We start from the raw sequence: 21,631 nt of genomic DNA, 5'->3' as shown, positions 1-21,631 counted from the left end.
AGCAGCCGAGTGGCCCAAGACGCACCTGCACTGTTCACGGCTGCGCAGCTCCGATCAGCCTGAGCAAGCAGCCAAGAGAACTCGAGTGGTCAGGGAAAGGACCCGGGGCACCCAGCAGCTGTACCGCCCCCGGTGGAATGTGGCTGGCCGGAAAGCCGCTCGTCAGGTGTCTCAGGAGGAGAGAAGGCCCGTCACACACAAACACGGAATATGTGACCCCAAAGAAGGGCGGGCGTCCTTTGTAAAAAGGGGCACGGCACACACCAGAAATGACGGCGGTGACTCGGGCCTGAGTTCAGGGGGTGTCTGTCCTCTCCTCTGGCTTTCCCACCACGAGACTGTTAGGTGGTGACTGCAAGGTGGTCATGGTGTGGTCACTCATGGGGAGATCAGACGGCTGCACAGTGGACTGCCGCTCACCTCCGCTCAGCTGACGGGGAGCTGACCTGCCTGGGGGGTCAGGAAGTGGCCCCCCTTGGAGGTTTTGTGGCAGTTTTCAGGTAGCCAGTTTATGAGGTGAAGCGGGAGACTGCCCTTTGCTGACCCTGGTGAGGCCTGCACCTCACCTAGGGCTGGACCCCCTTCTGGGAATGTGGTGGGGGGTGTCTCAGGGGCAGGACGAGGCTGAGACCAGTCCCGTATGTGAGCACGTGCAGGGCGCGTGGCAGATGGCAGGTGCTCCAGCTCACAGACAGCTAGGACGCAACCAAGCGGAACAGAGCCGCCCCCACCCCGCAGTGTGGCCAGAGGAGACCAGCAGGACCCCAGTGCAGGACCAGCCTGCAGCCGCAGGGACAGCTGGTGGGAGCACCAGGGCCCACAGTCTGTGGGAGAGCTGTTGGGCCGTCACCACGGACTGGGGAAGATGTGAGCCAGAGCCAGCCCCAGAAATGCTTCCACACGGGGCCCACGGGCCTGAGGGCTAGTAGGAAGCCCCCCTTGAGGTCACTCCCCAGCAGAGCCCCCGGCCGGCCCTCAGTGCAGCGTAGGAAGTTGGGCATGGGACTCCTCCCAGAGCTCGCTCTTCCCACACGTCGATGTGCGCAGCTGAAGACAGCCCCTGTCCAGCCTGGGGTCTGGGTGTCGCTGAAGCCTCGCCTGTGACCAGTACACTGGGCCTTGCCAGGTCTCCCTCCCTCCCCTGGCCCCTCTCTCTGGACTGGTGCTGGGCCGGCGGGCGGCAGTAGGGACGCCCAGCCTCACTTCTTTGGCCCTTGGGCCGACTGAATTTCTTTGATGAAAACCCCTGTGAGGTGAAAAATCTAATTTCACATTTTGTTCCAAGTCATTGACCAGTTATCTCCGCATGATTTATCGCAGCCCCATTGATCGACTGACCTCCCTGGCCATCGATCCAGCACCTCCCACATCAGGAGTGTTTCCCTGGACATCAGGGCCGTCCCGGGAGGTCTGGCTGGGGCTGCCGTCTGAGTCCTGTCACCGCATTCTGAAGCCGCAGGACTGGCAGGGCTGTCCTGGCCCCTTCCTGGCTGCAGATGGAGTGACAGTGTTAGGTCAAGCCTGTGGTGACGGTGACGTGCAATGGCAGTGAAGCCCTCCCAAGGTTCCCTGGGCTGGTGGTGGATTTGTTCAGAGGCCACAGGCGGATTCAGGAGGGTGCGGCTTCCGCTCACTCTGGGTGGCTCTGTACCAAGACGCCGGCACCTCAGAGCTGCTCTGTGCTGTCTCACCCTCGTCCACGGCCCTCACCCCAGGGTCCTAGGGAACCACCACGTGGCCTTGGAAGTGGGGGTGACGGCTCCTCGGCACTGAGGTCCAGCTGCTGCCCCTCAGGTTCTGGCCACATGGGTCTCTTCCCCAGGGGGTCACAGCTGGCAGCTGACTGGCACTGAGACAAGCCGCGGAGCTACGGAAGTCAGCGGGGACTGAGAGACTCAGTCTTGGAGGTCACGGCTGTCACTGCTGCATCTTTCAGTTGGAAGAATGAAAAATAATCCAAATGGAGTCGCTTGGGTCAACTCCAACAGCAGAGGAAGCAAAACTGGGGGCTCTGGGAGAAGGGCTCTGTGCACAGCTGCCTGAGTGACCGTCCCCGAAGACGGGCAGAACCCTGGCCTCAGAGGGCTCTCAGACGAGGAGCGTCTCTGCCAGGACATCTGCCAACACGTCTGTGGGGCCTTAGGCTGATGGCACCTAGGTGTGGTCACTGTGCCTCGTGTGACCCCCTCAGTCTTGCTTTTGCCCACCCCCAGGCCTGACCCCCGGACACAGCTGACCTCCTTGGTTGCTGTCACGTGCACCTTTGCAGCTGTGCCCAAACAGGCTTGGTTTTGCTGCAGCTTGAAGTCCGCTGTGTTTCCCGGTGGACAGAAGGCAGCAGGTCCCGAGCACGGGGAAGAGGGCGGCACACAGTGGGCACAGGGCCGGACAGCCGGCTGGTCCTGACGCTGCCTTTGCAGGCTGACGCTGGCCCGCAGTGGAGTGTCCTCTACACTGCGAGCCCCAGTGCCACGGGGTCCCCAGTGGGCACTCCGCCCCGAGGGTGTGGACAGGATGGCTCAAGGCCCCTCGCCGTCCTCAGCTCTTCCTCACTGGACACCGTCCCCATTCTCAAGTCCCAGTCTGCTGTGGGGTCCCACCTGTGGGGCTCCTGATGTGCAGCCTGGGGAACTCGAGAGGAAAGGTGTCCGGGGCCCGCGCTCCTCGCGGTGGAAGGCAGGGGTGTGGAGAGTCTCCATTTTCCCCTTAACCAGGGCACTTCCGCTGGGGAACTCCTGCCAGGTCATTCCGAAGAGATTGTCAACCCTGAAGCCTTGAGGAGACTTAATTAAACCTCTGAAAACACCAGGGCCCACAGCCGGCCGCCATGGTCCCCACAAAGCAGGTCTCCCCCACGCAGGGACGATTAGGCATGTCTCACGTGGTGGCATGTGCTGTCTGTGGTTCCCGTCCTTCGGTCCTGTCCCCCTTCCCCACTGCCCCTCGCCCACCCCACTGTCTCAGCCAACACCACGGCCCCCACTCCAGCCCCACCCACCCTCCAGCTGGGCAGCCCCATTTCTACCTCTTCTAGGTTGCAAACTCTGTACTCTGGGGCCCTGAGTGGACGTATCCAGGGCTCTCCTGGAGGCCAAGGCCAGGCTCAGATTGAGAATGGACCAGGCTGCAGGGAGGCAGGAGGCTAGGGGAACAGGGTGGGCTTGGTGGAGCCTAGGTACCCCTGGGGACAAGTGACAAGGTTGGCCAGGCAGAACTAGCAGTGGGGCCATGCAGGGAGGGGGCTGCTGGTGGAGGCTGTTGGGCAGAAGGCGGACAGCTCCTGACACCCCCCACCAGCCCATGGGCTTAGGATGCAGCCCCAACAGAGGCTCTTTGGTCCCCAACCAAGACCTCAGTGCAGCCCTGGGGACCCTGTATCCCTGCCTGGGTCAGGAGGAGGAAAAACTCACCTTCTCCAACATTTGCCAGGGCCCCCTCCCCGCCCCCCGTGCTGCGGAGCTGGAGATGCTGACATCTCGGGATCTAAGAGTTCTAAGTGGCGTTTTGGGGCCCGTGGGCCAGGCTAGATCACATTCCAGGACACTCCAGACGGGAGCTTGGCAACCCAGCTCTGCTGGGGAGAAACGCACCAGGCCCACAGCAGAGCCTACCCCGATGTCCCTCCAAGGCCACCCCAGGAAGCCCTGGTCCTGCTGGGGACTGGCTGGGTGCCTCCTCCCAGCCCCGTTGGTGTGCAGATGGGAAGCCGTGTGAGATGGTGCAGCAGGAGTCCCTTGTCCCTGGGCGGCCCCAGCCAGGAAACACAACTCTCAGCTTCACAGTGTGGCCCGGGTCCCGCTGGGCTGCTGGGCCCCACCTGGGCTTGTCCTCCCCTGGGAGATGCCCACAAGCCCCGTCAGGCCTTCCCTCCACAGAGCCCACCCCTGGGGAGTCTGAGGCCCCCTGCAGCCCCAGTGAGACCTGGGCAGAGCAGGGACTTGGTCAGGTGGAGTGGGAACTGTCCCTGGACGTCCCGCTCGACTCCCAGAGTGGGGCCTGCAGGTGGCAGGGCACTTCAGGTTGTCTCCTGGGCACCTCAGTGACCCTCCATTGGAGGGTGAGGCCACTGGGAGGGGCTGGTCATGTTCACAGGACAGGCCAAAGCCCAAGGCTCAGAGAGGGAGACGCCGCCCCAGGTCATAGGTGACCAGCATCCTCAGCCCCTGAGAGGCCCCCACCCCTTCCCAAGGGTCCTGTCCCCCACCCCCAGTGCTTTCAGTCCATCCGGCATCACGAGGGAGTCACCAGGCGGCGCTCGGTGGGTGCAGCAGAGACAAGATGAAGGGCCCCAGCCGTGACTGGTGCTGCCAGAGGGTGGGCTGGGCCCTGGAGGGAGACCACACTGGCCTCTCTAGGGGCAGGGAGACCGAACTGACCTCATGGGGGTCAGGGAAACCACATGGGCCTCACCAGGGGCAGGGAGACCACACTGACCTTGTCAGGGTCAAGGAGACCACACTGGCCTCATGGGGGGGGTTGGGCAGGGAGACCACATGGGCCTCATGTTTGGGGGTCAGGGAGACCACACTGGCCTAATGGGGGGTGGACAGGGAGACCACATGGGCCTCACCAGGGGCATGGAGACCACATGGGCCTCACGGGGCAGGGGACAGTGTTCAGAAGAGGCTGCCCTGGAGCCGACTGGGAGCCGCATTCTGAATGTCAGACACTCAAGCACCGGGGGTCACCCGAGGAGCCAGTGGTCTCCCAGGGGTGGGTGCCGAGGGTGACAGCAGATGGCAAGGGAGCTGCCTGTTGGTCCCTGGGTACTACATTGGGCTGAAGAGTGTCCCCCTAAAATTCACGTCTGCCTGGAACGGGGAATATGACCTTTGGGGACAGTCACTGCAGGCGAGTCGCAGGGTTAAGGTGGGCCCTACAGTGACTGTGTCTCCTCAAGACGCTGGCAGGCACAGGTGGCAGGCAGCCTTGTGAGGACACGGGGAGAACGAGAGGTGCTCCATAAGCCAAGGTCACCGAGGTTCCTGGGGACGACCAGGAGCAGGGAGGGAGGCCAAACTCCTGGCCCCTGAGGTCCGACTCGGGGCCACCTGACCTGTGGGAGGACAAGCTGTGTCTTTAAGCCAGTCACTTCTCTGTTATCCCCAGGAAACAAACCCGTGCAAGGCGCAGCGCTGGGGAGAGCAGCAACCTGGCAGGTGGCGGGGCTCCAGCCACCTCCAGAGGGAGCCCCTCATGTCTGGGTGCTGTGTGCACTCCGGAACTTTCAAGCAGGAGTTTCAGGAGACACAAGGGAGCATGTGGCTAGCCTGAGGGAGGCCAAGTAGGATGCACAAGGAAAATCAAGACTGCAGATTGGGCTTCTCTGAAGAGTGCAGGCATGAAGAGAGATGGGAGGTCTGTGTATTAGTCACCCGTAGCTGTGTAACAAATGACCCCACAAGTTAGCAGCTTACACCAGCACACATTTCTGACCCCACAGCTCGTCTCGTCTGGTTCAGCAGTCCAGACACACCCCTACTTGCTGTCCACAACCCAGGCTTGAGGGAGAGGAGGGAAAGAGGAGAGAGCAAGGCAGAGGCTAAGTCCTCTTTGAGCACACAGGCAGAGACGCCACGTTCTCTTGGAGGTGGGTCGCTGTGCAGAATGCAGGCAACTCACGGAAGAACAGGTGCCGAGGCAGGACCGCCAAGCCATCCGGAGCAGGGTCCTGGAGGGGAAGGTGAAGCTCAGGTCTGGGGAGCCGATGGGGTGCATTCTGAGACATTCAGCTTCTGGGACAGGAAGGGGAAACGAGACAGTGAAGGGAGTCCGGGTGAGTGTGTCTGCAGCCGTATGCCTCTCAGTCAATATTTTATGGGTCCTGTTTTCACGTGGTTTTCACAAGTGGAAACAGCTTTTCATAAATCTCTGTCTGGGCTTCCCACCAGGCTGTCAGCAGCTGCAGCCCAGGCTTGGCAGGCAGGGGCCGGGAACCCTCCCGGGCTGGAGAGGCTCCAGGTGCCCACTGCAGGACAGGTCTGTCCCTTCACCTGGGTGGTTGCACCTGCTGCAGATCTGAAAAGGGAGCTCCCTCCACTCCCCGAGCCCCTGCAGGGCAGCAGGGGGCGCTAAAAGTCAGGCTAGGCCCCGACGCTCCTGTCTCCAGTACTGCATCTGCTTCCAGCCTGCTCCTGCCTGGTGTCTCTGACAGCAGGGACCACGCAGTGGACAGGGGAGGAGTGAGCCCCTGGCTGCAGCAGACCTGTGCCCTCTGTGGCATGACATGTCTTCCCTTCCCGCCATGTTCTTCCAAAATACAAAGGCAGAATGTTCACACAAGACCTGGGAATCCTTCCTCAGGGAAACAAATTAACCCGGCTCCACCTGCTCGTAATCTGCTTAGACACCAGCGGTTTGGGAGGCCAGGCAGCTGCTTGATACGTCATCAGTCACCCCTAGTGTTGCTCTAGCTTGTGAGCTGCGAGAATGATGGTCACCAGGTGACTTCAGAGACTCCAGGAAGCTTTTGTTGGAAGCATTGGCTCTCTTGGGCCTCAGACCACTGAAGGGTGGCTAGAATGGGCTGCTGTCTTCATGGTCAGCCTGTCCCCTTGGCCGCCTTGGCATGGGGCAAGGATCTACTGGGCTCTGCAAGTAGGCAAGCTGACGGCCTGTGGGATCTGGGTGCTCTTCCACTGCAGGAAAGCTCAGGGCCTGTGGGAGCTGGGTGCTCCCCCACTCCAGCCTTCAGCTCTTCTGTAACCTGTAGCAGCCCAAGTTCCTGAGGCCCTTCAGCACTATCCATGGTCCCAGATTGATCCAGAGGGCAGGCTGGTGATCATGGATGATAATGCCAGCTGCAAGTTACTACACATCTCCTAGAATACCTTGACCATGACCACCAGCTGGTGAGGCTTGTGCAGGAAGAAACATCTTTGGGGACCATGGCCCTGGTCATTGGACAACCTCTAGACTTTAGCCCACCATTCACAATCAATAAAAGCTTATGTCTCCCTTTGGGAGCAGTCTCTTCTCCCTTTGATCAGTGCTGTCCCCCTTTTAGCTGAGATCCCCATTAAATCCCCACCCAGGTGTGTGTCCGTGCTCACTGGCTCAGATTTGGTTTTACCCTCATAGAGTCGGAGTTCCCGTCTCTGGTAACACCTGCTTCTGCACACCGGGACCTCCTGACCCGGCCTGACACCCCGAAGCTGCCCCCTGCAGTCTGGAGCTTGTCCATGCAGCACAGAGGCCACGCAGAGGTGCTAGGCCTCCATGCCCACCTGCATGAGAGTCACTTTGTGTCCTGGTTCAAACCTGGTTCAACAAGTTTGCAGATTATCAAGAAGATGGCATGCCAGGGTTCTCCTAGAGCCCCCCTTGGGTCCTGCCTGGCATGCCAGGGTTCTCCTAGAGCCCCCCTTGCGTCCCGGGTCCATGCTTCCTTGGGATGCCACTCTACTCTCAAGAGCACAGCCATCATTTTCCTCGGAGGTGGGGCTGGCTCCCCAGGGACACACAGAGCTCTTCCACTCACATTCTGGCTGCTCACAAAGTTCTCCTCTGAAAATCTTTGATGGAGAATAAAGATGACGAAAGGTTTAAAGGCGCTGGCTGGTCTGAATCGCTGGGCCTTCCTGGAGTGACCACCTGGCCCAGTGTATTGATTGATAGGAGTCCAGTGTTGTGGAAATCATGCTCAGCAGGAGACCGAGCACCCAGGAGGGCTGGGGACTCAGGTTTATTTACCCAGCCGACCCAGATGGGCCCCAAGCTGGAGTTACTGGGGCTTTCACGGGAAATTTGACATCGTTTCTTAACCAGGACAACGTTGGTGGGTTTGGATTCCTGGCCTACGTGACCAAGGGCCTTGCACAGGGAATTGATGATAAGTCGTTCACAGGTGTAGAACAAGGACAGTCGAACGTCTGAGAGTGTCATTGTGAAGTGGCCTTCACCACAGGCAGCAGGAACTCGGGAGGACTTGAGTCTGCCTCCCCGGGAGCTGCAGTTCTGAGAACTCAGCCCACATGTTGCAGTTTAGACAGCTGCTGATTGGCCTAGCAATTCGATGATGCAGCTGCATCCCTACCGAGTCCAGAAAGTGTCCAAGTGGAACAGAGTTTTTACAGGCACCTGTCTGGCCATAAAAGCCTGCCTCGGGCAGGGATGCTTACATTTCAGGAGAGGGAGACTCCTGGAGAAAGCTCTTTACGGTCTGAGAGACGGGGACCCGGGGTTAATCAGGCTCCCTGAGGAGAAGCTGGCCCTGGGGACGGGGGAGCGACCCTCTCCCAGGCACGGGCTCCCCAGCACGATGTTCCTGTGATGTCACTGTTGATCAGGTCGGCTTCCCATCACCAGAACCCACGGCGGGACTCGACCCCGTGGGCGCGGCTGCCTCCCACCCCAGCGTCCCGGGCACAGCTCTTGCCTGTCGTTGCTCCTGCCCTGGAGGCTTCTCCAGACGGAAATGGCCCCTGGACTTCCGAGGACCCGGCCAGCAGCCCCAGCTCCACTGAAGCCCCTTGTGGGCGTCTCTTCTTGCCGGCGTTTGAGGGGGAAGCCGCGAGGTGGAGCTGCCTGTGAACACGTCGTGGGTAGGAGTGAGCCAAGGCAGGTGGCCCCGCAGACCCCACCTCTCCTCAGTCAGGGGGGTGCCTGGGAGGACTTCCAAGGGAGGGCTGTGCTCTCCATCTGCCCCCCGACTGCGGTCCTCTGGCTGCAGTCCTCTGAGCTGTGACTGTCCCATCCCCAGCACACAGGCCATGAGCTCCTGGGCCTCGTGGGCCTCAGAGAATGTCCCAGACACTGACAGGCTCCAGGGAGGCACAGCTCGGACAGCAGGGTGCCTGGAATCCGTGTGTCGGATGGGCTGTTCCTCTGAAGTCATTTGGTGGCTTATTGCCACCAAACATGGACATGAAGGAAGAGGGGAGGGCAGCCGGGGTGAGGCTGCAGGCCAGGGGCTGAGGCAGCAGACCCCACCAGGAGCCCCAGAGCCTTTGCCACAGAATGGCTGTTCCCAGAGGGGCCAAGGCCAGGACCCTCGGCCCACACCAGAGAAGCTCCTGTTTGGGGACCTCCCAACCTGGGGACACCAGAGAGCTGGAGACCAGAGAAGGATCCAGAGAAAAATGGTTTGCAGGGAGAAGCACAAACCCTGAGAAAGCATAGCCTCCCTGGCGTGCCCTGGACGTGGGGAGGCTGGGGTGAGCAGGTCAGCCTCAGCAGGACGACTGAGTGGAAGGGCGTCCACAGTGTGCCCCAGCGGCCAGCACCTCGCCCCAGGCAGGCGTGGCTTATGGCCCTCATGGGAGCCGATGCCATCTGGCACCTAACCTCCCTCCAATAAAACGAAGCAAGGAGAAGCCAGCCAACCCCCTGGACACGGTGGACCACGTCCTGGACATGAAGCAAGCTCAGTTCTGAAAGTCAAGGAGCAAAGGGGCTGGGCAGCAGGACCCACCTGGGAACCAGGAAATCAAAGGACACATTGAAAACAACCAGGATTCAAAGAAGACATCAACTAGGAAACCTGAGGGCAGAGGAGAGTGGCCCGTCAGAGCCTGCGGCCGCTGGGCAGGGCTTTTCCTGCACTAAATGCCTGAACTAGGAAAGAAGATGTTCCAGACCCACGACCCCCTGGTCACCCGGAAAAGCTGGAACAAGAAGATGGAACTCACCCAAAGTAAACAGAAGAAAGGGGCAAATCAGGATCGCAGAGGAGATCAACGGGGAGAAAACAGAAGATGGACAACCAGAAGCTAGTTCTTAAGGTACCTCAACACAAGTGATGGACCCTGGGTCAGAGCCATGAGAAGAAAAGGGAGGTGACACTAAATGCCAACGTCAGGAACAAGGAGGGGACATCATGACAGGTTCTTTGGACATGGCAAGAATGATAAAGGGTCCAAAGAACAGCTGATCGATCTGGCGCCCCCGATGGCGTGAACCAATTCCTTGACATCGCCAGGGCTTGCTCACAGCCAAAATGCACACCCCCGTGACCCCACGCCTATTAAACAATTGAATTTGTAGCTGAAACTTTCCCACAACAGAACCCAAAGTCCAGACATCTTCACAGGTGAATTTAACTAACATGAAGGGGAGGGAAAACACCCTTCTGCACCAAGGCACCCAGAACACTCAAGGGCAGGGAAGATGCCGGTCATCCCACGAAGCCAGCACTGCCTGTACCACAGCCACACACGGGAATGGACAGACCCGACTCGACGGGCACACAGCAGGGTTCTGAGCCGAATCCCGGGCAGCTGCATCCCAGAAGGAGGTAAGGATGAGTCCCTGACCAGGAGTGTTACCCCAAGCATCGCAGCTTGGTTCAACATTTTAAAGATACTATTAAACTAAAAATAAAATTAAAAATGTTTGACAATGATCATGTCAACAGATGCTGCCGGGGCATTGGACAAGGTCCAGTGTTCACTCCTGCAAAAGCACCTGTGGGAGGAGGGACAGAGCCTCAAAAAGGACATCCGCGGAGCCCCCGCCAGCCCGGGCCTCACACTAGGGCTTCTGAGATCAGACTCCGTCCTCCTGCGTCCCCAGGCAGCACCACACGGAGCTGATGGTCAGCGCGGCAAGTTGACGGGAGGAGTCAAGGGTCTGCGGGGAGGATTCTCAGGGTCGGATCCCAAAAGGGCCTCAGGAAAAACCAGCATCCCGCCTACCTCTCTGGAGTCTCCATCTGCAGCCCCACCTTGTGCCGCAGGTGGTGACTCGGGGTGCAGCCCGGGAGTGGAGCCCAGCCTCCCTCCCTGCCCCTTCCGTTCTCCTGGGGATGCTAGATCGGGATGCAGGAGGGGGAGGACATGAGAGGGGGCCAATGCGTCATCATTTTAGTTCACACTGATTTTTTAAAGAAATTTTGGTAGGAAAGTTTAATAAACCAGAGAATTCTGGATTACTGATCATGTATTTCAAAACTTGAAAGAGGGACAGAAGTCTAAAGGGGGAAATTCCCACAGGCAGGTTAAGAATCTGCTTTCCTGTCCCCTGCCCTGTCGTCACGGGGACGGAGTGCAGAGACTTGCACCTCCTGGGCAAGAGCTCCACCATCAAGCCCACCCCAACCCCTACTCCCTGATTGATATTTCAACTCCAAGTTTAGCTAGTCCAAAATGGAACCTTGAGAGGCCCCCACACATAGGAAGATGTCCAAGACATACTAAGTAAAATAAGCAAGTTAGAGGACAGACACAGAGCAGGAGTTCATTCTTATTACACAAATCATGCACAAGACAGTAGAGTGACTGTTGTGGTCTCTGCAAGGCTGGGTCGTGCAGGATTTCATTTTCTATGTCGTATACTTCCATGAAGTTTGAGCATTTTGTGTCAAGCAGGTATTCTATTTGTAGTCACTGAATAACCACAATATTTCCAATTTACAGGGGAAATATCTGCAACTATGGTGGACTTTCTAGATATTTCAAATGCCGCAGTCTGGCTGGGCACAAAATAAACGAGCCGCCACAAAGCCTTTAGGTTCAAACAGCAACTCTTTATTCCCAAACTCTCACCAGCACTCTACACACACTTCCCGGGAACACACTCCCTCCACCGGGCTCTGCGCGCCAATTCTCCCGGAACCCCGGAACCCCCGAGAGAACTCAGGGAACTCCAAAGTAGCGGGCACCTGAGGCAGCAGGATCCACCCTAATCCCGAGCCGCCCTATTCCCGGAGCAGGGTCACCTTTCAACCATTTCCTCTAGCAAAATGCCAGGCGTCATTCTGACTAAACTGTGGCTCTCAACACCAAGGAGGCAATTTATATGAATAAACTGAGAAGCAGGAGGTTCCTTGGCTGCCCCCACCCCTTGTTGTTTTGGGAGTGTCTGAAGGGAGAGCACAGATGCCCCGGTGTCTCACCCGCCCACCGCAGCCATCCTCCCTCTTGGCAGCGGGTTTGCCCAGTGATGCTGCCTGGCAGCTCAGGACAGGGGAGAGAGTCTGGTCCCTTCCCTAGGACCCCAGGAGAAGGGCGCAGACACACGGCCTCCTCCGAGGAGCCTCTCTGCCACGCAGGACTGCTTGGGCTGGTGGAAACTGTCCTGGCACGCAGGCGGTGGCCCCCGGTGCCGTGAGATGTCCTGGAAGCCCCTCAGCCTGAAGGCTTGGGTGCCACCCAGAATCCATGGATCAGGAACAGAGAGCTGACCCAGAGGGCAGAGCACCTGGCCACCAGTCTGACCAGTCCTCTCCGCCAAGGCTTGGACTGCCTAGGGAAGTCGCCTAGAGCCGTGACACTGCCCTTTGTGAGTGCCCCCAGAACATGGCAGGGCAGTGGTGGGAACTGCCCACAGGCTGGGGCCATGCCCAGGACGTGGGCAGAGGTGGGGACAGGGAGGGCCCTCAGGAGGCAGTTAGTTCGAAAGGGTGGAGGCCTGGTGATGGGATTGGAGCCCTCACAGGAGTGACCAGAAAGCTGCCCCCCAACCATGTGAAGGCAGCAGGAGGTGCCACCTGTGGACTGGGAAGCAGGCCCTGAGTCATGGTGCACCTGTGTGCCCTGCTCTGGCCCTGGGTGGAGCAAGGTCTGCTGTCTGCACCTGGTTCTTGGCATTTATCAGCAATCTGAGCTAAGACTTGGAGGAGTGAGGGAAGGACAGCTGTCTGTCACCTGTGCAGCCCCAGGTGGCCTTGCTGCCAGTCCTGCTGGCACCTGGGGACTGTCAGAATCTCTGGGCTCTTCTGTGCACCAGGCACATTGGGAGGGTCTCCTTCTCACACCATCCCCCCAGGTGAGGCCCTGGGTCCTCTTTGGCCCCCACTGTGATGGCTGATGTCGCTGAGTACCCCGCCACGTCCTCTCGGCACCACAGGGTAGCCGTGTCCTTACCTGGGGATAGGTAAGGAAAGGTCAGGTAGCCCCCAGTCAGACCACTGACAAATGCAGGGGCTGGACTCTGGTTCAGGCTTCCTTCAGGGGGTCCCAGGCCAGGCCCCGGCCGTCCTGCCTGTCCTTGCCAGGGCAGGTCAGCCAGTGGCCTCTTGCCCATCCTGCCAGGGTCAGCTTCGGACTGCACCCCAGCCCCCGTCCACCTGCCATAAGTCCATTCCAGAACCCATCCAAGGAGGTGGCAGGGACCACGCCCCAGCGCCCACCCTAGGGGCTCTCCAAGCGAGAGGCCAGACCAGGACAGGGGGCCAGCCTGTGTGTGGGTCACGGCCCTTCCTGGGGTGCACTCATATCCGATGCACTGTGTGCCCCGAGGGACTGCCCTGGTGAGTCCCCAGCGCTGGAAAAGAGCAGAGGATAGTCCCGCTCCTTCCCTGGCTCTGCTGGGCACCAAGGACCAGATGAGACCATATGGGACCAGATGGGATGTCCTGAGGTGGGCTGGCCAGGCCGCCGGCCCTGCCCCTGTCCCCAACGGGGAGACACGCTTGCCCTGCAGCTGCCGGCACTGGGCTCCTCCCACACGGGCCTCTCCCCACACAAGCTCCTGTGGCCTCTGCTTGTGCCCTCGGCAGGGCTGACCCGTGGGCTGATGTGGGAGGAGGTGCTCGGGGAGGTCTGTACAGCCCAGCAGCTCTCCCCTCTAGTCCAGGGGAGGGTGGAGCAGAGCGGATTCCTGGGGTCCCTGCGCAAGTGTGTTCCGACCGGGAGTTTCACAGGGCAGCAGTGCCTACTGCCTGGGGTGCTGTAGAGCTGGACACGCTGCCCACGGGTCAGCACATAGTAGGACCTCGGGGTGGCAGGCAGACTCCCTGTCCAGAAACCATGCTGGGGGAGATCGCCTCATTGGGGCCCGTCCGGTGGGGTCTTGACCGAGGCAAACTGATGAACAGGCCCAGTCTGAAGACCACTCCTGGCCATGAGCCTCCAGGGGCTATCTGCCTCTCTGCCCTCACTGACGGGCAGCCAGCAGCCGTGCTGGGCCCCTCCTCTGCTGCAGGGGCCAGGCCCCATTCGTTTACCTGGCCGGCTTGTTGTCCATGTGATGGACCCTCATGGGAACAGCCGGGAGCCCAGGTCACTAGGCTGCGACCCCGGCTGCTGTGTGTCCCAGCCCTGCTGGCCGAGCTGCTGCCGGTGCAGCTTTGAGGCTGAGTCATGCGGTGAGTCGAGAAGGAAGTCTCTGGTGACCAGTGCCCATTCGGTCTTTAGGCACTGGATGAGCACATTGCTGACCTCTGGCCCTTGGGGCCCTGGTGTCGGCCAGCTGGGATGGCCTGTGCTCTGAGGCTGTGGGGGCCATCAGCAGGTTGCACCCCTCCCTCCCCACAGGTCTCCCTCCTTGGATTCACAGCTTTCCTGAATCTTCTTGACCTGGGCCATGGGAGCAGTGTCATGGTGACAGCACCTGTCATAGCCCATGGCGGCTTGGGAGACGGGTGCCATTACCCTGATTCTTCCCCATGGCGTCCAAGAGAGGCCCAGTGCAGGGCTGTCGGGAAGCTCTGGAGTGGGGGAGTGGGGAGGGCCAGCCCAGGGTGACTGAGATCATGGAGGCAGAGCCTGCCTCTGACCACTGGGTCCGGGCAGCAGGGTGGGAAGCAGCCCCCTGGCTGGAGGGGGGTCTTTCTGGGATCAGCATCAATGACTTTGGAGAAAGCTGTCTTGGCGGCGGCCCTGCTGCTGTCTGCTTTCCCAAGTCTCAGTGGGTTGCCAGCTGCTGTCTCGCTGGGGGTAAGGTCCCTCCCTCCTTTCTGCACAGCTGTGGGCGCCTGCTGGTCCTCCCCTGGGCCTGCAGGAAGAGATCAGGGGTGGGGGACAGACAGGCCCACACACGTGGTCTCAGAGCAGCATGTGTCCAAACACATCTCCACGGGAGTGTAAGGGTAAAAGAAATTGAAGTTAAAGCGTAAAAGTTAAAGGGTAAAAGACCGGGTGTTGTAAAGTTTCTAAGCTGCAAGGTCTGAGTTAAAATGTAAAGGATTAGGTATTGTTAGGTTTCTATGCTACCTGCAAAACCTGAAATCCCTGTAGCTGTTAGGACAATGCTTGGAACTGCCCAGTAAATATTCCCACTGATTCTGTGGTTGTCCAATAACTAGGGACTCTGTGTAACTGGTCACGTAGTCCTCTAGGCCCTAAAACCCATCAGTTTGAATGTGGACCCCGTTTAGAAATGACCTATCACTCCAGCCCGACCTGTTCCCGCCAATGAATGAACTAATCAGGTTTAGGAGTTGTTGTTCGATTTTCCCGCGCCTCATGATGATTTGTTCTGATGTATACAAAGCCCTCCGCCCTCCCCAAAAAGTGTACTTAAGCAGTGCTCAGCCCCTGCTCGGGGCTCTGGGCTGTTCTCCCTTCTTGAGTGGGCACGGAGCCCCAGCATGCTGGTTCAATAAATCCCCTGCTGCCAATTGCATGAGTGGTCACTTGGTGGTCTCTTTCTCCGACGTTTCGCGGGACCCTTACAGGGAGCTGCCATATCTGGTCAGTAATGTCAGCCCAGGGCAGCTGTCTGAACTGAGTCAGGAATTTTGCTAAAGTCCCCTAAATGTCCTTGTAGCCAGGATGCCACTAAAGGCTACATGTGGCTGTGTGTCTTGAGTCTCCCTCAGCCAGGCTCCTCTCCCCTTGCTCTGGTGACCTGGCCTCAGGTGAGCAGCACAGGCTGTGATAATCTCTGATTCTGAGGGGCAGGGGTGCTGTCTGTCCAGCCTGTGGCCACTGGACCTTCCCCATAAGCACTGAGGACTCGAGCTTGCTGAGTCTGGGGACTTTCTTTGGTCTCTCAGAAAGCTACCTCACTGTCCAGCAACTGGGCTGTGGATAGTCCAGGTCCAGTGCGGGGGCTCACTCTAAGAGTTTCAGGCAGTTGTTCTGATGAGAGAGCCACTGAATGCAGGCTGAAGGTGGACTGGGTCAGGTTTGCAGGGGATGAGGCCAGAGGGGCATTGAGGCCCAGGTTGGGTGCCTGTGGGAGCCTGGGAAGGAGCACAGAGAGGGATTCGAGAGCCAAGCTCCAACATTGGCAGCACAGCCCTTAGCTCTCCCAACCAAGGCCAGTGCTGAGAGTGGCCTTGCTCCTGAGCCTCCAGCTCACCAGGAGCTGGACAGCCTCGGCCTCTCTGTCCAGAGCAGAGAGCGAACAGAGGGCAGGCCACGCTGCTGCCCCTGCTCAGAGGCCAGCTGCAAGGCTGGGCCCCTGGGTGGCACTCCTGGGGGCAGAGCCGCACACAGGCGACAGCATGGACCCTGGGCCACCCAAGACAGGAAGCCAGGGGTCCTGACCGCATGGAGAGGACTCCCTGGAGGAGCTGCCTGCGGTTGGGGCATGGCAAAGGGCAGGCCCTCCCTGTGGACCTCCCCCCTGCTCTGCGACACCCCCATTCCTGCCTCTCAGGTCAGGACCAGGACCCAGGCTCCAGGTCAGCTGAGCACCTACACTGAGGGGTGGGGTGAGCAAGGTCTCTAGATATGGACAGGGTCAAGGGTCCAGCTGAGGTTGGGGAGGAAGGGCCAAGAACCAGAGGCTGTCTCAGGGACCCCAGGTCACCTGTCTATTCACGGGACTGAGGGAGCCGGTTGGTGTCCTGGACCCCCCTGTGCTGGGGTGCCGAGGGATGCGGCAGGCGTGGCCCTGACCACCCCACCCAGTGACCTGTCCTGATTCTACCCTGTGTCCGTCAAGCTGAGGGCGCAGTTTCTGGGGCTCTGGGGCAGGTAACTGTGACTCAGGTTGTGACTCAGGGTGGGGCTGTGCTCACGCAGAAGGTGGGGGCTGAGCTTGCCTGGTCCCCGCACAGGACAGCAGAGCTTTCTTGTTCCCCTAAAGACAGGGCTGGGCACGTGCCAGTCCCTAGGTGAGGGGTGAGGGTGCAGGAAACCGTTCAGCCCTTCCTGAGGAGATGCACGCAACGGGGGAGTGTGTGTTTGCACGTGGTGTACTTACACTGTGTATGTGTGTGTACGTGCACACGCATGTGTGAAAGTGTGTGTGGGGGGGTAGTGCGCACATGTGTGGATACGCACGTGTGCGCGGGTAATGTGTACATGTGTGGTATGCGCACGTGTGTGCAGCCGTGTCTGCGTGTGCAGGTGTGTATGACTGTCTGCACCTGCACACTCCAGGCCACTTCCCTGTGGCAGAAACTTCATGGGTGGCCACTGAGGACCCTCCTTTCCTTCCTCATCTGCGTCTGCTTGGAGAGAAGCGCCCTCTGGAGACACACAGGCGGTGACAGAGCACGGTCCTCTGGGATTCCTCAAGCACTGGCTCAAGCGCTCACCCATCAGCAGGGCACCAGACCTCAGCTTTTCCTCCAACAAGGACGGAACGTTCTGAGCTGCCCTGGCAGTCATGGCCGCCTGTGTGACATCCCCTGGTCTTTCCTTTCCTCGGCTGGCCAGCCAGTGGGCTCTGAGGGAGCCGCAGGAGGGGCACAGAAGTGGGTATGGGAATGAGCCTGCAGCCTTGCCCTGCGCCCAGAGCCTTGGACCAGCTCCTGTGGGACCCAGTGCCCGGGCAGGGCGGGTGGCAGGAGGCAGGGTTGAGGTCTGAAGGACACCTGCCAATGACTTGTCAGAAACTGGCCTGCAAGCCCGCAGGGCACAGTGGTGGGCACCGTCTCCTGTGCTCTGTGCTCAGCAGTGTGGTCTGGCTCACCCAGTGTCCTGAGGCCAAGCCTGGTTCCTACAGCCACAGTGATCTTGGGGTCACCCACGGGTGGCCCGTCCCTGGGACACACCTTCAGCCACAGAGCGATGGCTCATTGACGCGACCCTGGACCCAGGGCGCCCCAGCCCCGAGAGCCTTCCTGGCGGCAGGCTGGGCTCCCCAGAGTCCTGCTGGCTCCAGGGCCTCCCCGACATTCAGGAGCAGTGGTCCAGCCAGGCCGGGGTGGGCTCGGCCGTGCTGACAGAGCTGGAACCTGGCCTGACGGTGGAACTGCCTGCTTCAGGAACCATGTCAGAACTGGGCACAGGCAGGCCCACGCCTGGCCTGGGGTCCCCACGTTGGGGAGAGTCAAGCTGAGCTGCCCTGGAGATGGAGCCCTGATGGTGAAGAATCAGTCGGGCCTGGCCCTGAGGAGGGCGGGGCCTGGCAGCGCCCAGCAAGGCCTGCTGGGGATGGCTGCGTTGCTGTGAGCCACCTTGGCGTCTGCTCGTCCAGGCCACCTGGACTGGAAGCAGGCATAAGGCCCCACGGAGGTCCCCTGCCTTGGCACCACAGGGCAGGACAGGACGCCTCTGTTCACGCAAGTTCTGGAAACACGCGGCATCCAGACCCTCTGCAGCAGTCAGTCCCAGAGCCACCCCTCGGCCCCGGGCTTGCTCTTGGCAACATCACCCCAGCAGGTCGAGGGGTGCACTGCTGTCCAGGCTGCCCCTTGGGGAGAGAGCAAGGGCAGGGGAGAGCCAGGCTGGCTTAGAGCCCAGGACACTGCATGGCCACAGCTGAGGACTCCGGGTCCTGGACAGAAGCAGGATTGACAGCGTCCATGCCAGGCCGCTCCACGTCACCAGAGGGCAGGGATGGGCAGGGGCCTCACTCACAGAGGCCAGTGGCAGGAGTCTGTGGAGTCCACTCACACTGTTTCCATCAGCTGCCCCCTGTGTCCACTCTAAGCTCTCGTCTGGGTTAGAACTGTGACACTAAAACCAAGAACGTCAGATGCACGTGAAGATGGTCACAGCATTGCTGCTCAGAGTGGTCAGGTCTTGGAAACCCAGATGTCCATCCAGGAAAATGACTGAATCGACACAGCGTGCTACAGCAGGGCAGGGTCCCCAACCCAAGGTGCCCCTGGGTGTGTGTCAGGGTGGTCCTGACCAGGGTTGGGGCTGGCATGTGATGGGTAGAGGCCTGAGGTGGGTGGAGGCCTGAGGTGGGTGGAGGCCTGAGGTGGGTGGAGGCTGAGGTGGGTAGAGGCCTGAGGTGGTGGAGGCTGAGGTGGGTGGAGGCTGGGGTGCTGCTGGACATCTAGCGTTCTACCCGAGGTCCATCGTGCTGAAGTTGGGAACTGGAATCAAAGTGCTGTTGCTGTTAGGAAGGACGAGTGGGCCTCATACATATTGACCTGGCAGACCTCCAAAATATGTCACTCAGTAAGAAAATGGGTTTATGATTCACGTGTGTGATCGAGGCCTGTCATGGCCACCATGGCCTCACTGGGACAGGGAGGCCTAGGGCTGGAGGGGCGGTGGTCTTCATTCCTCTTTCACTCTGGAAGGGCCTCTCTGTCCTCCCCCACTGGCTGCTCCTGGGGCCAGGCCGACATCTCCTGGGAGCCAGATGGGGGATGGGCTCTGCTGTCCAGGCTCTGGGCTGGACAGCCACCTCCCAGCCGGGCCAGGAGACAGATTCACCAGGGCTTCCAAAGGCACGACCAGCCCTTTAATTCAGGACGCGCTCCTGGCTCAGCTGGACCCTGCCCAGCAACGGCCACCTCACTCCCCGCCCTCTGGGCTCACAACACCTTCTCTGTGAATCAACAGGTCTGGAATCTGGGACAGCAGCCGGGGTGGAGACCTCTCCTGTCCTTCAGCATTGTGGACAGAGAGCTGGAGGCTCCGAGGGAGGAGGGCAGCGGGCTGTTTGCGGGGAAGCTATGAAGGCTGGACTCTCCAGCAGAGACCCTCAGAGGCTGAGAGGCTGGGCACCCTGGGGGGTGGCGGGACGCTGTGGCCTGGGCACCTCCGGCAGCTGAGAAACGCACGGTTCCCTAGGGTCAGCTTCTCTGTGGCAGTGAAGAGGTCACCGGCCGCAGAGACTGGCTGAAGGGTCCCTTGCAGTCAGGGGCCTCGACTGCAGTCCTGGAGCCCTGGCCCTGTCTGGGAGCAGCAGAAACTGATGCCTGTCAGAGTTGGGGAGGAGTGTCCACCATCCCCAGCAGTCCATTGCTGGCTAGGCCCATCCCCAACCGCAGGAGGACATCTGTTGGCATCCCCAGCTGCCCATGGGTCTCAGGGTGGTCCCTGGACCATTGCCCCATCTTGTGGGCCGTCTCAGCCTTGGGTCATGTCCCTGCCCCACGACTCCTCCCTCCACTACCCCAACAACACTGCGGCCCCTCTGTCCAGCCCTCCCACTCCTGCTGAGGCCAGCCCACCCCGCAGTCATCGGGACCATGTCCAGGAGGGACTCCCAAGGGCCCAGCCCTGTGCAGCCTGCGGCAGTGCCCTCTCCTGGTTCTGCTGTTCCAAGGCACTTTGGGCCCTGTTCCAGACATGCTGGTTCCCAGAACCCCAGCGGGTCAGACCTGGAGAGACCTTGTGGGGTCCGCCCTGGCCCTCCTCCCCTGAAGGCCGCAGGGAGGGTCTGGGACGCTGCTCCATCAGGTGTCTTTCTAAGTCACCGTGGCTTTCATTCCAAAGTCTGCCTATTCATGTTCATTAATTTCATGATATTTAAGTTCCTTTATTGAGCTAACAACATGAGCAGAACCTGTGGGTTTGGGAACGAGTGTAGGTGACATTAGGAGACGTCCCTCCCACTCCTGGAGCAGGGGCTGCTTCCCGAGGACCCAGTCCCGGGGTCTCAGCAGGTTTGGGGGCAATATGGCACAGTACTGAGGTCTGTGGGCCAAAGCCACTGGAATGGCATGTCCTGTGATGCAGGAGGGGCAGCAGGGGACGGCTGAGGGGCCTCTGGGCTGGAACCCTTGCTAGCTGGACCAAGGCAGAGAGCCACTCTCCACCAGCAACTGCTCAGGCCCTGGACACCAGGCTCTCTCAGGAGCCCAGGGACACAGTTGGGCAAGAGGGCCACCTGCCAGGACGGAGGACACAGGACAGAGTGACAGGCTAGGGGATACATGGGGCAGCAAGGCCTGCAGAGGAGGGAGGTGCAGCTCTTGGCTGGAGAGGGCAGGGGTCCGAGCAATGAGCAGGCCCCAGCACCGACACTGGACTCACTCCACAGGGCAGGAAGGGAGGAGGGCCTGGGGAAGAGTTGCAGTGAGAGCTGAGTCTCCTAAGAGAGCAGGTGGCCCTGTGGGGCACTGGCCTGGGCATCTGGGGGCTGCAAGACCCAGGCCACACCTGCTGTTTCCAGGGGGGGCGGGACGGGGCGCCAGAGACCTTGTCTTTGCCACGCTGATGTTGCCGCCAGCCGGCGCCTTCTCGTTATCACTAGAGGGTACAGGGCAGCCTTTGTCCACCCAGAATGGCCTTATGCAGCCCAAGCATTTTCTTACTCCAGACAGTGGACCTCGTGAGGCCTCTGATGCCTCCATAGGGAGGGCCCTATGCCCTGCAGGGACAGGAGTTGGGACAGGGAAGACCCCAATCCAGGGAGTAGTGGTCAACCAGGCTTCAGAGCAGTTGCTGGACAAATCCCAAACCCAACGGTACCAGGGTCCACCGCTGAGTTAGAATTCACGCCGGGAGGTGGACACTCAGGTATTTTAAGCTGTCTTGCTCGTTCCCACGTGAGCCAGAGGCACAGATGCTGACCACCCTGCTGAGGATTGACAGGGAACAAGTTGGAAACGCAGCCCACGCTGGGCTCACTCAGAGCTCCGAGGGGGAGGAGCCGGTGGCAACTGCACTTTGTCAGGGCCTCCAGGGCCTTCAGCCTGGACCCTGCTGAGCCTCACCACCCCAGGTGTGCTCCGGGGCCCTGCAGCTTGGTAGTGAAGCCGAGCACCCCCATGCTCCACCACCCAGTCAGAACCTGAGTTTCCACAGAATCCCTGGAGATCCCTAAAGATGAGGACATCTCTCTCCCGCCCAAACCAGAACACACGGGGGGGGGGGGCAAACCT

The sequence above is a fragment of the Marmota marmota genome, unplaced genomic scaffold (genome assembly GCF_001458135.2).
Source record: "Marmota marmota marmota unplaced genomic scaffold, marMar, whole genome shotgun sequence".
In the NCBI taxonomy this organism is placed as follows: Eukaryota; Metazoa; Chordata; class Mammalia; order Rodentia; family Sciuridae; genus Marmota; species Marmota marmota.
Note: the sequence above shows the minus strand (reverse complement) of the source record.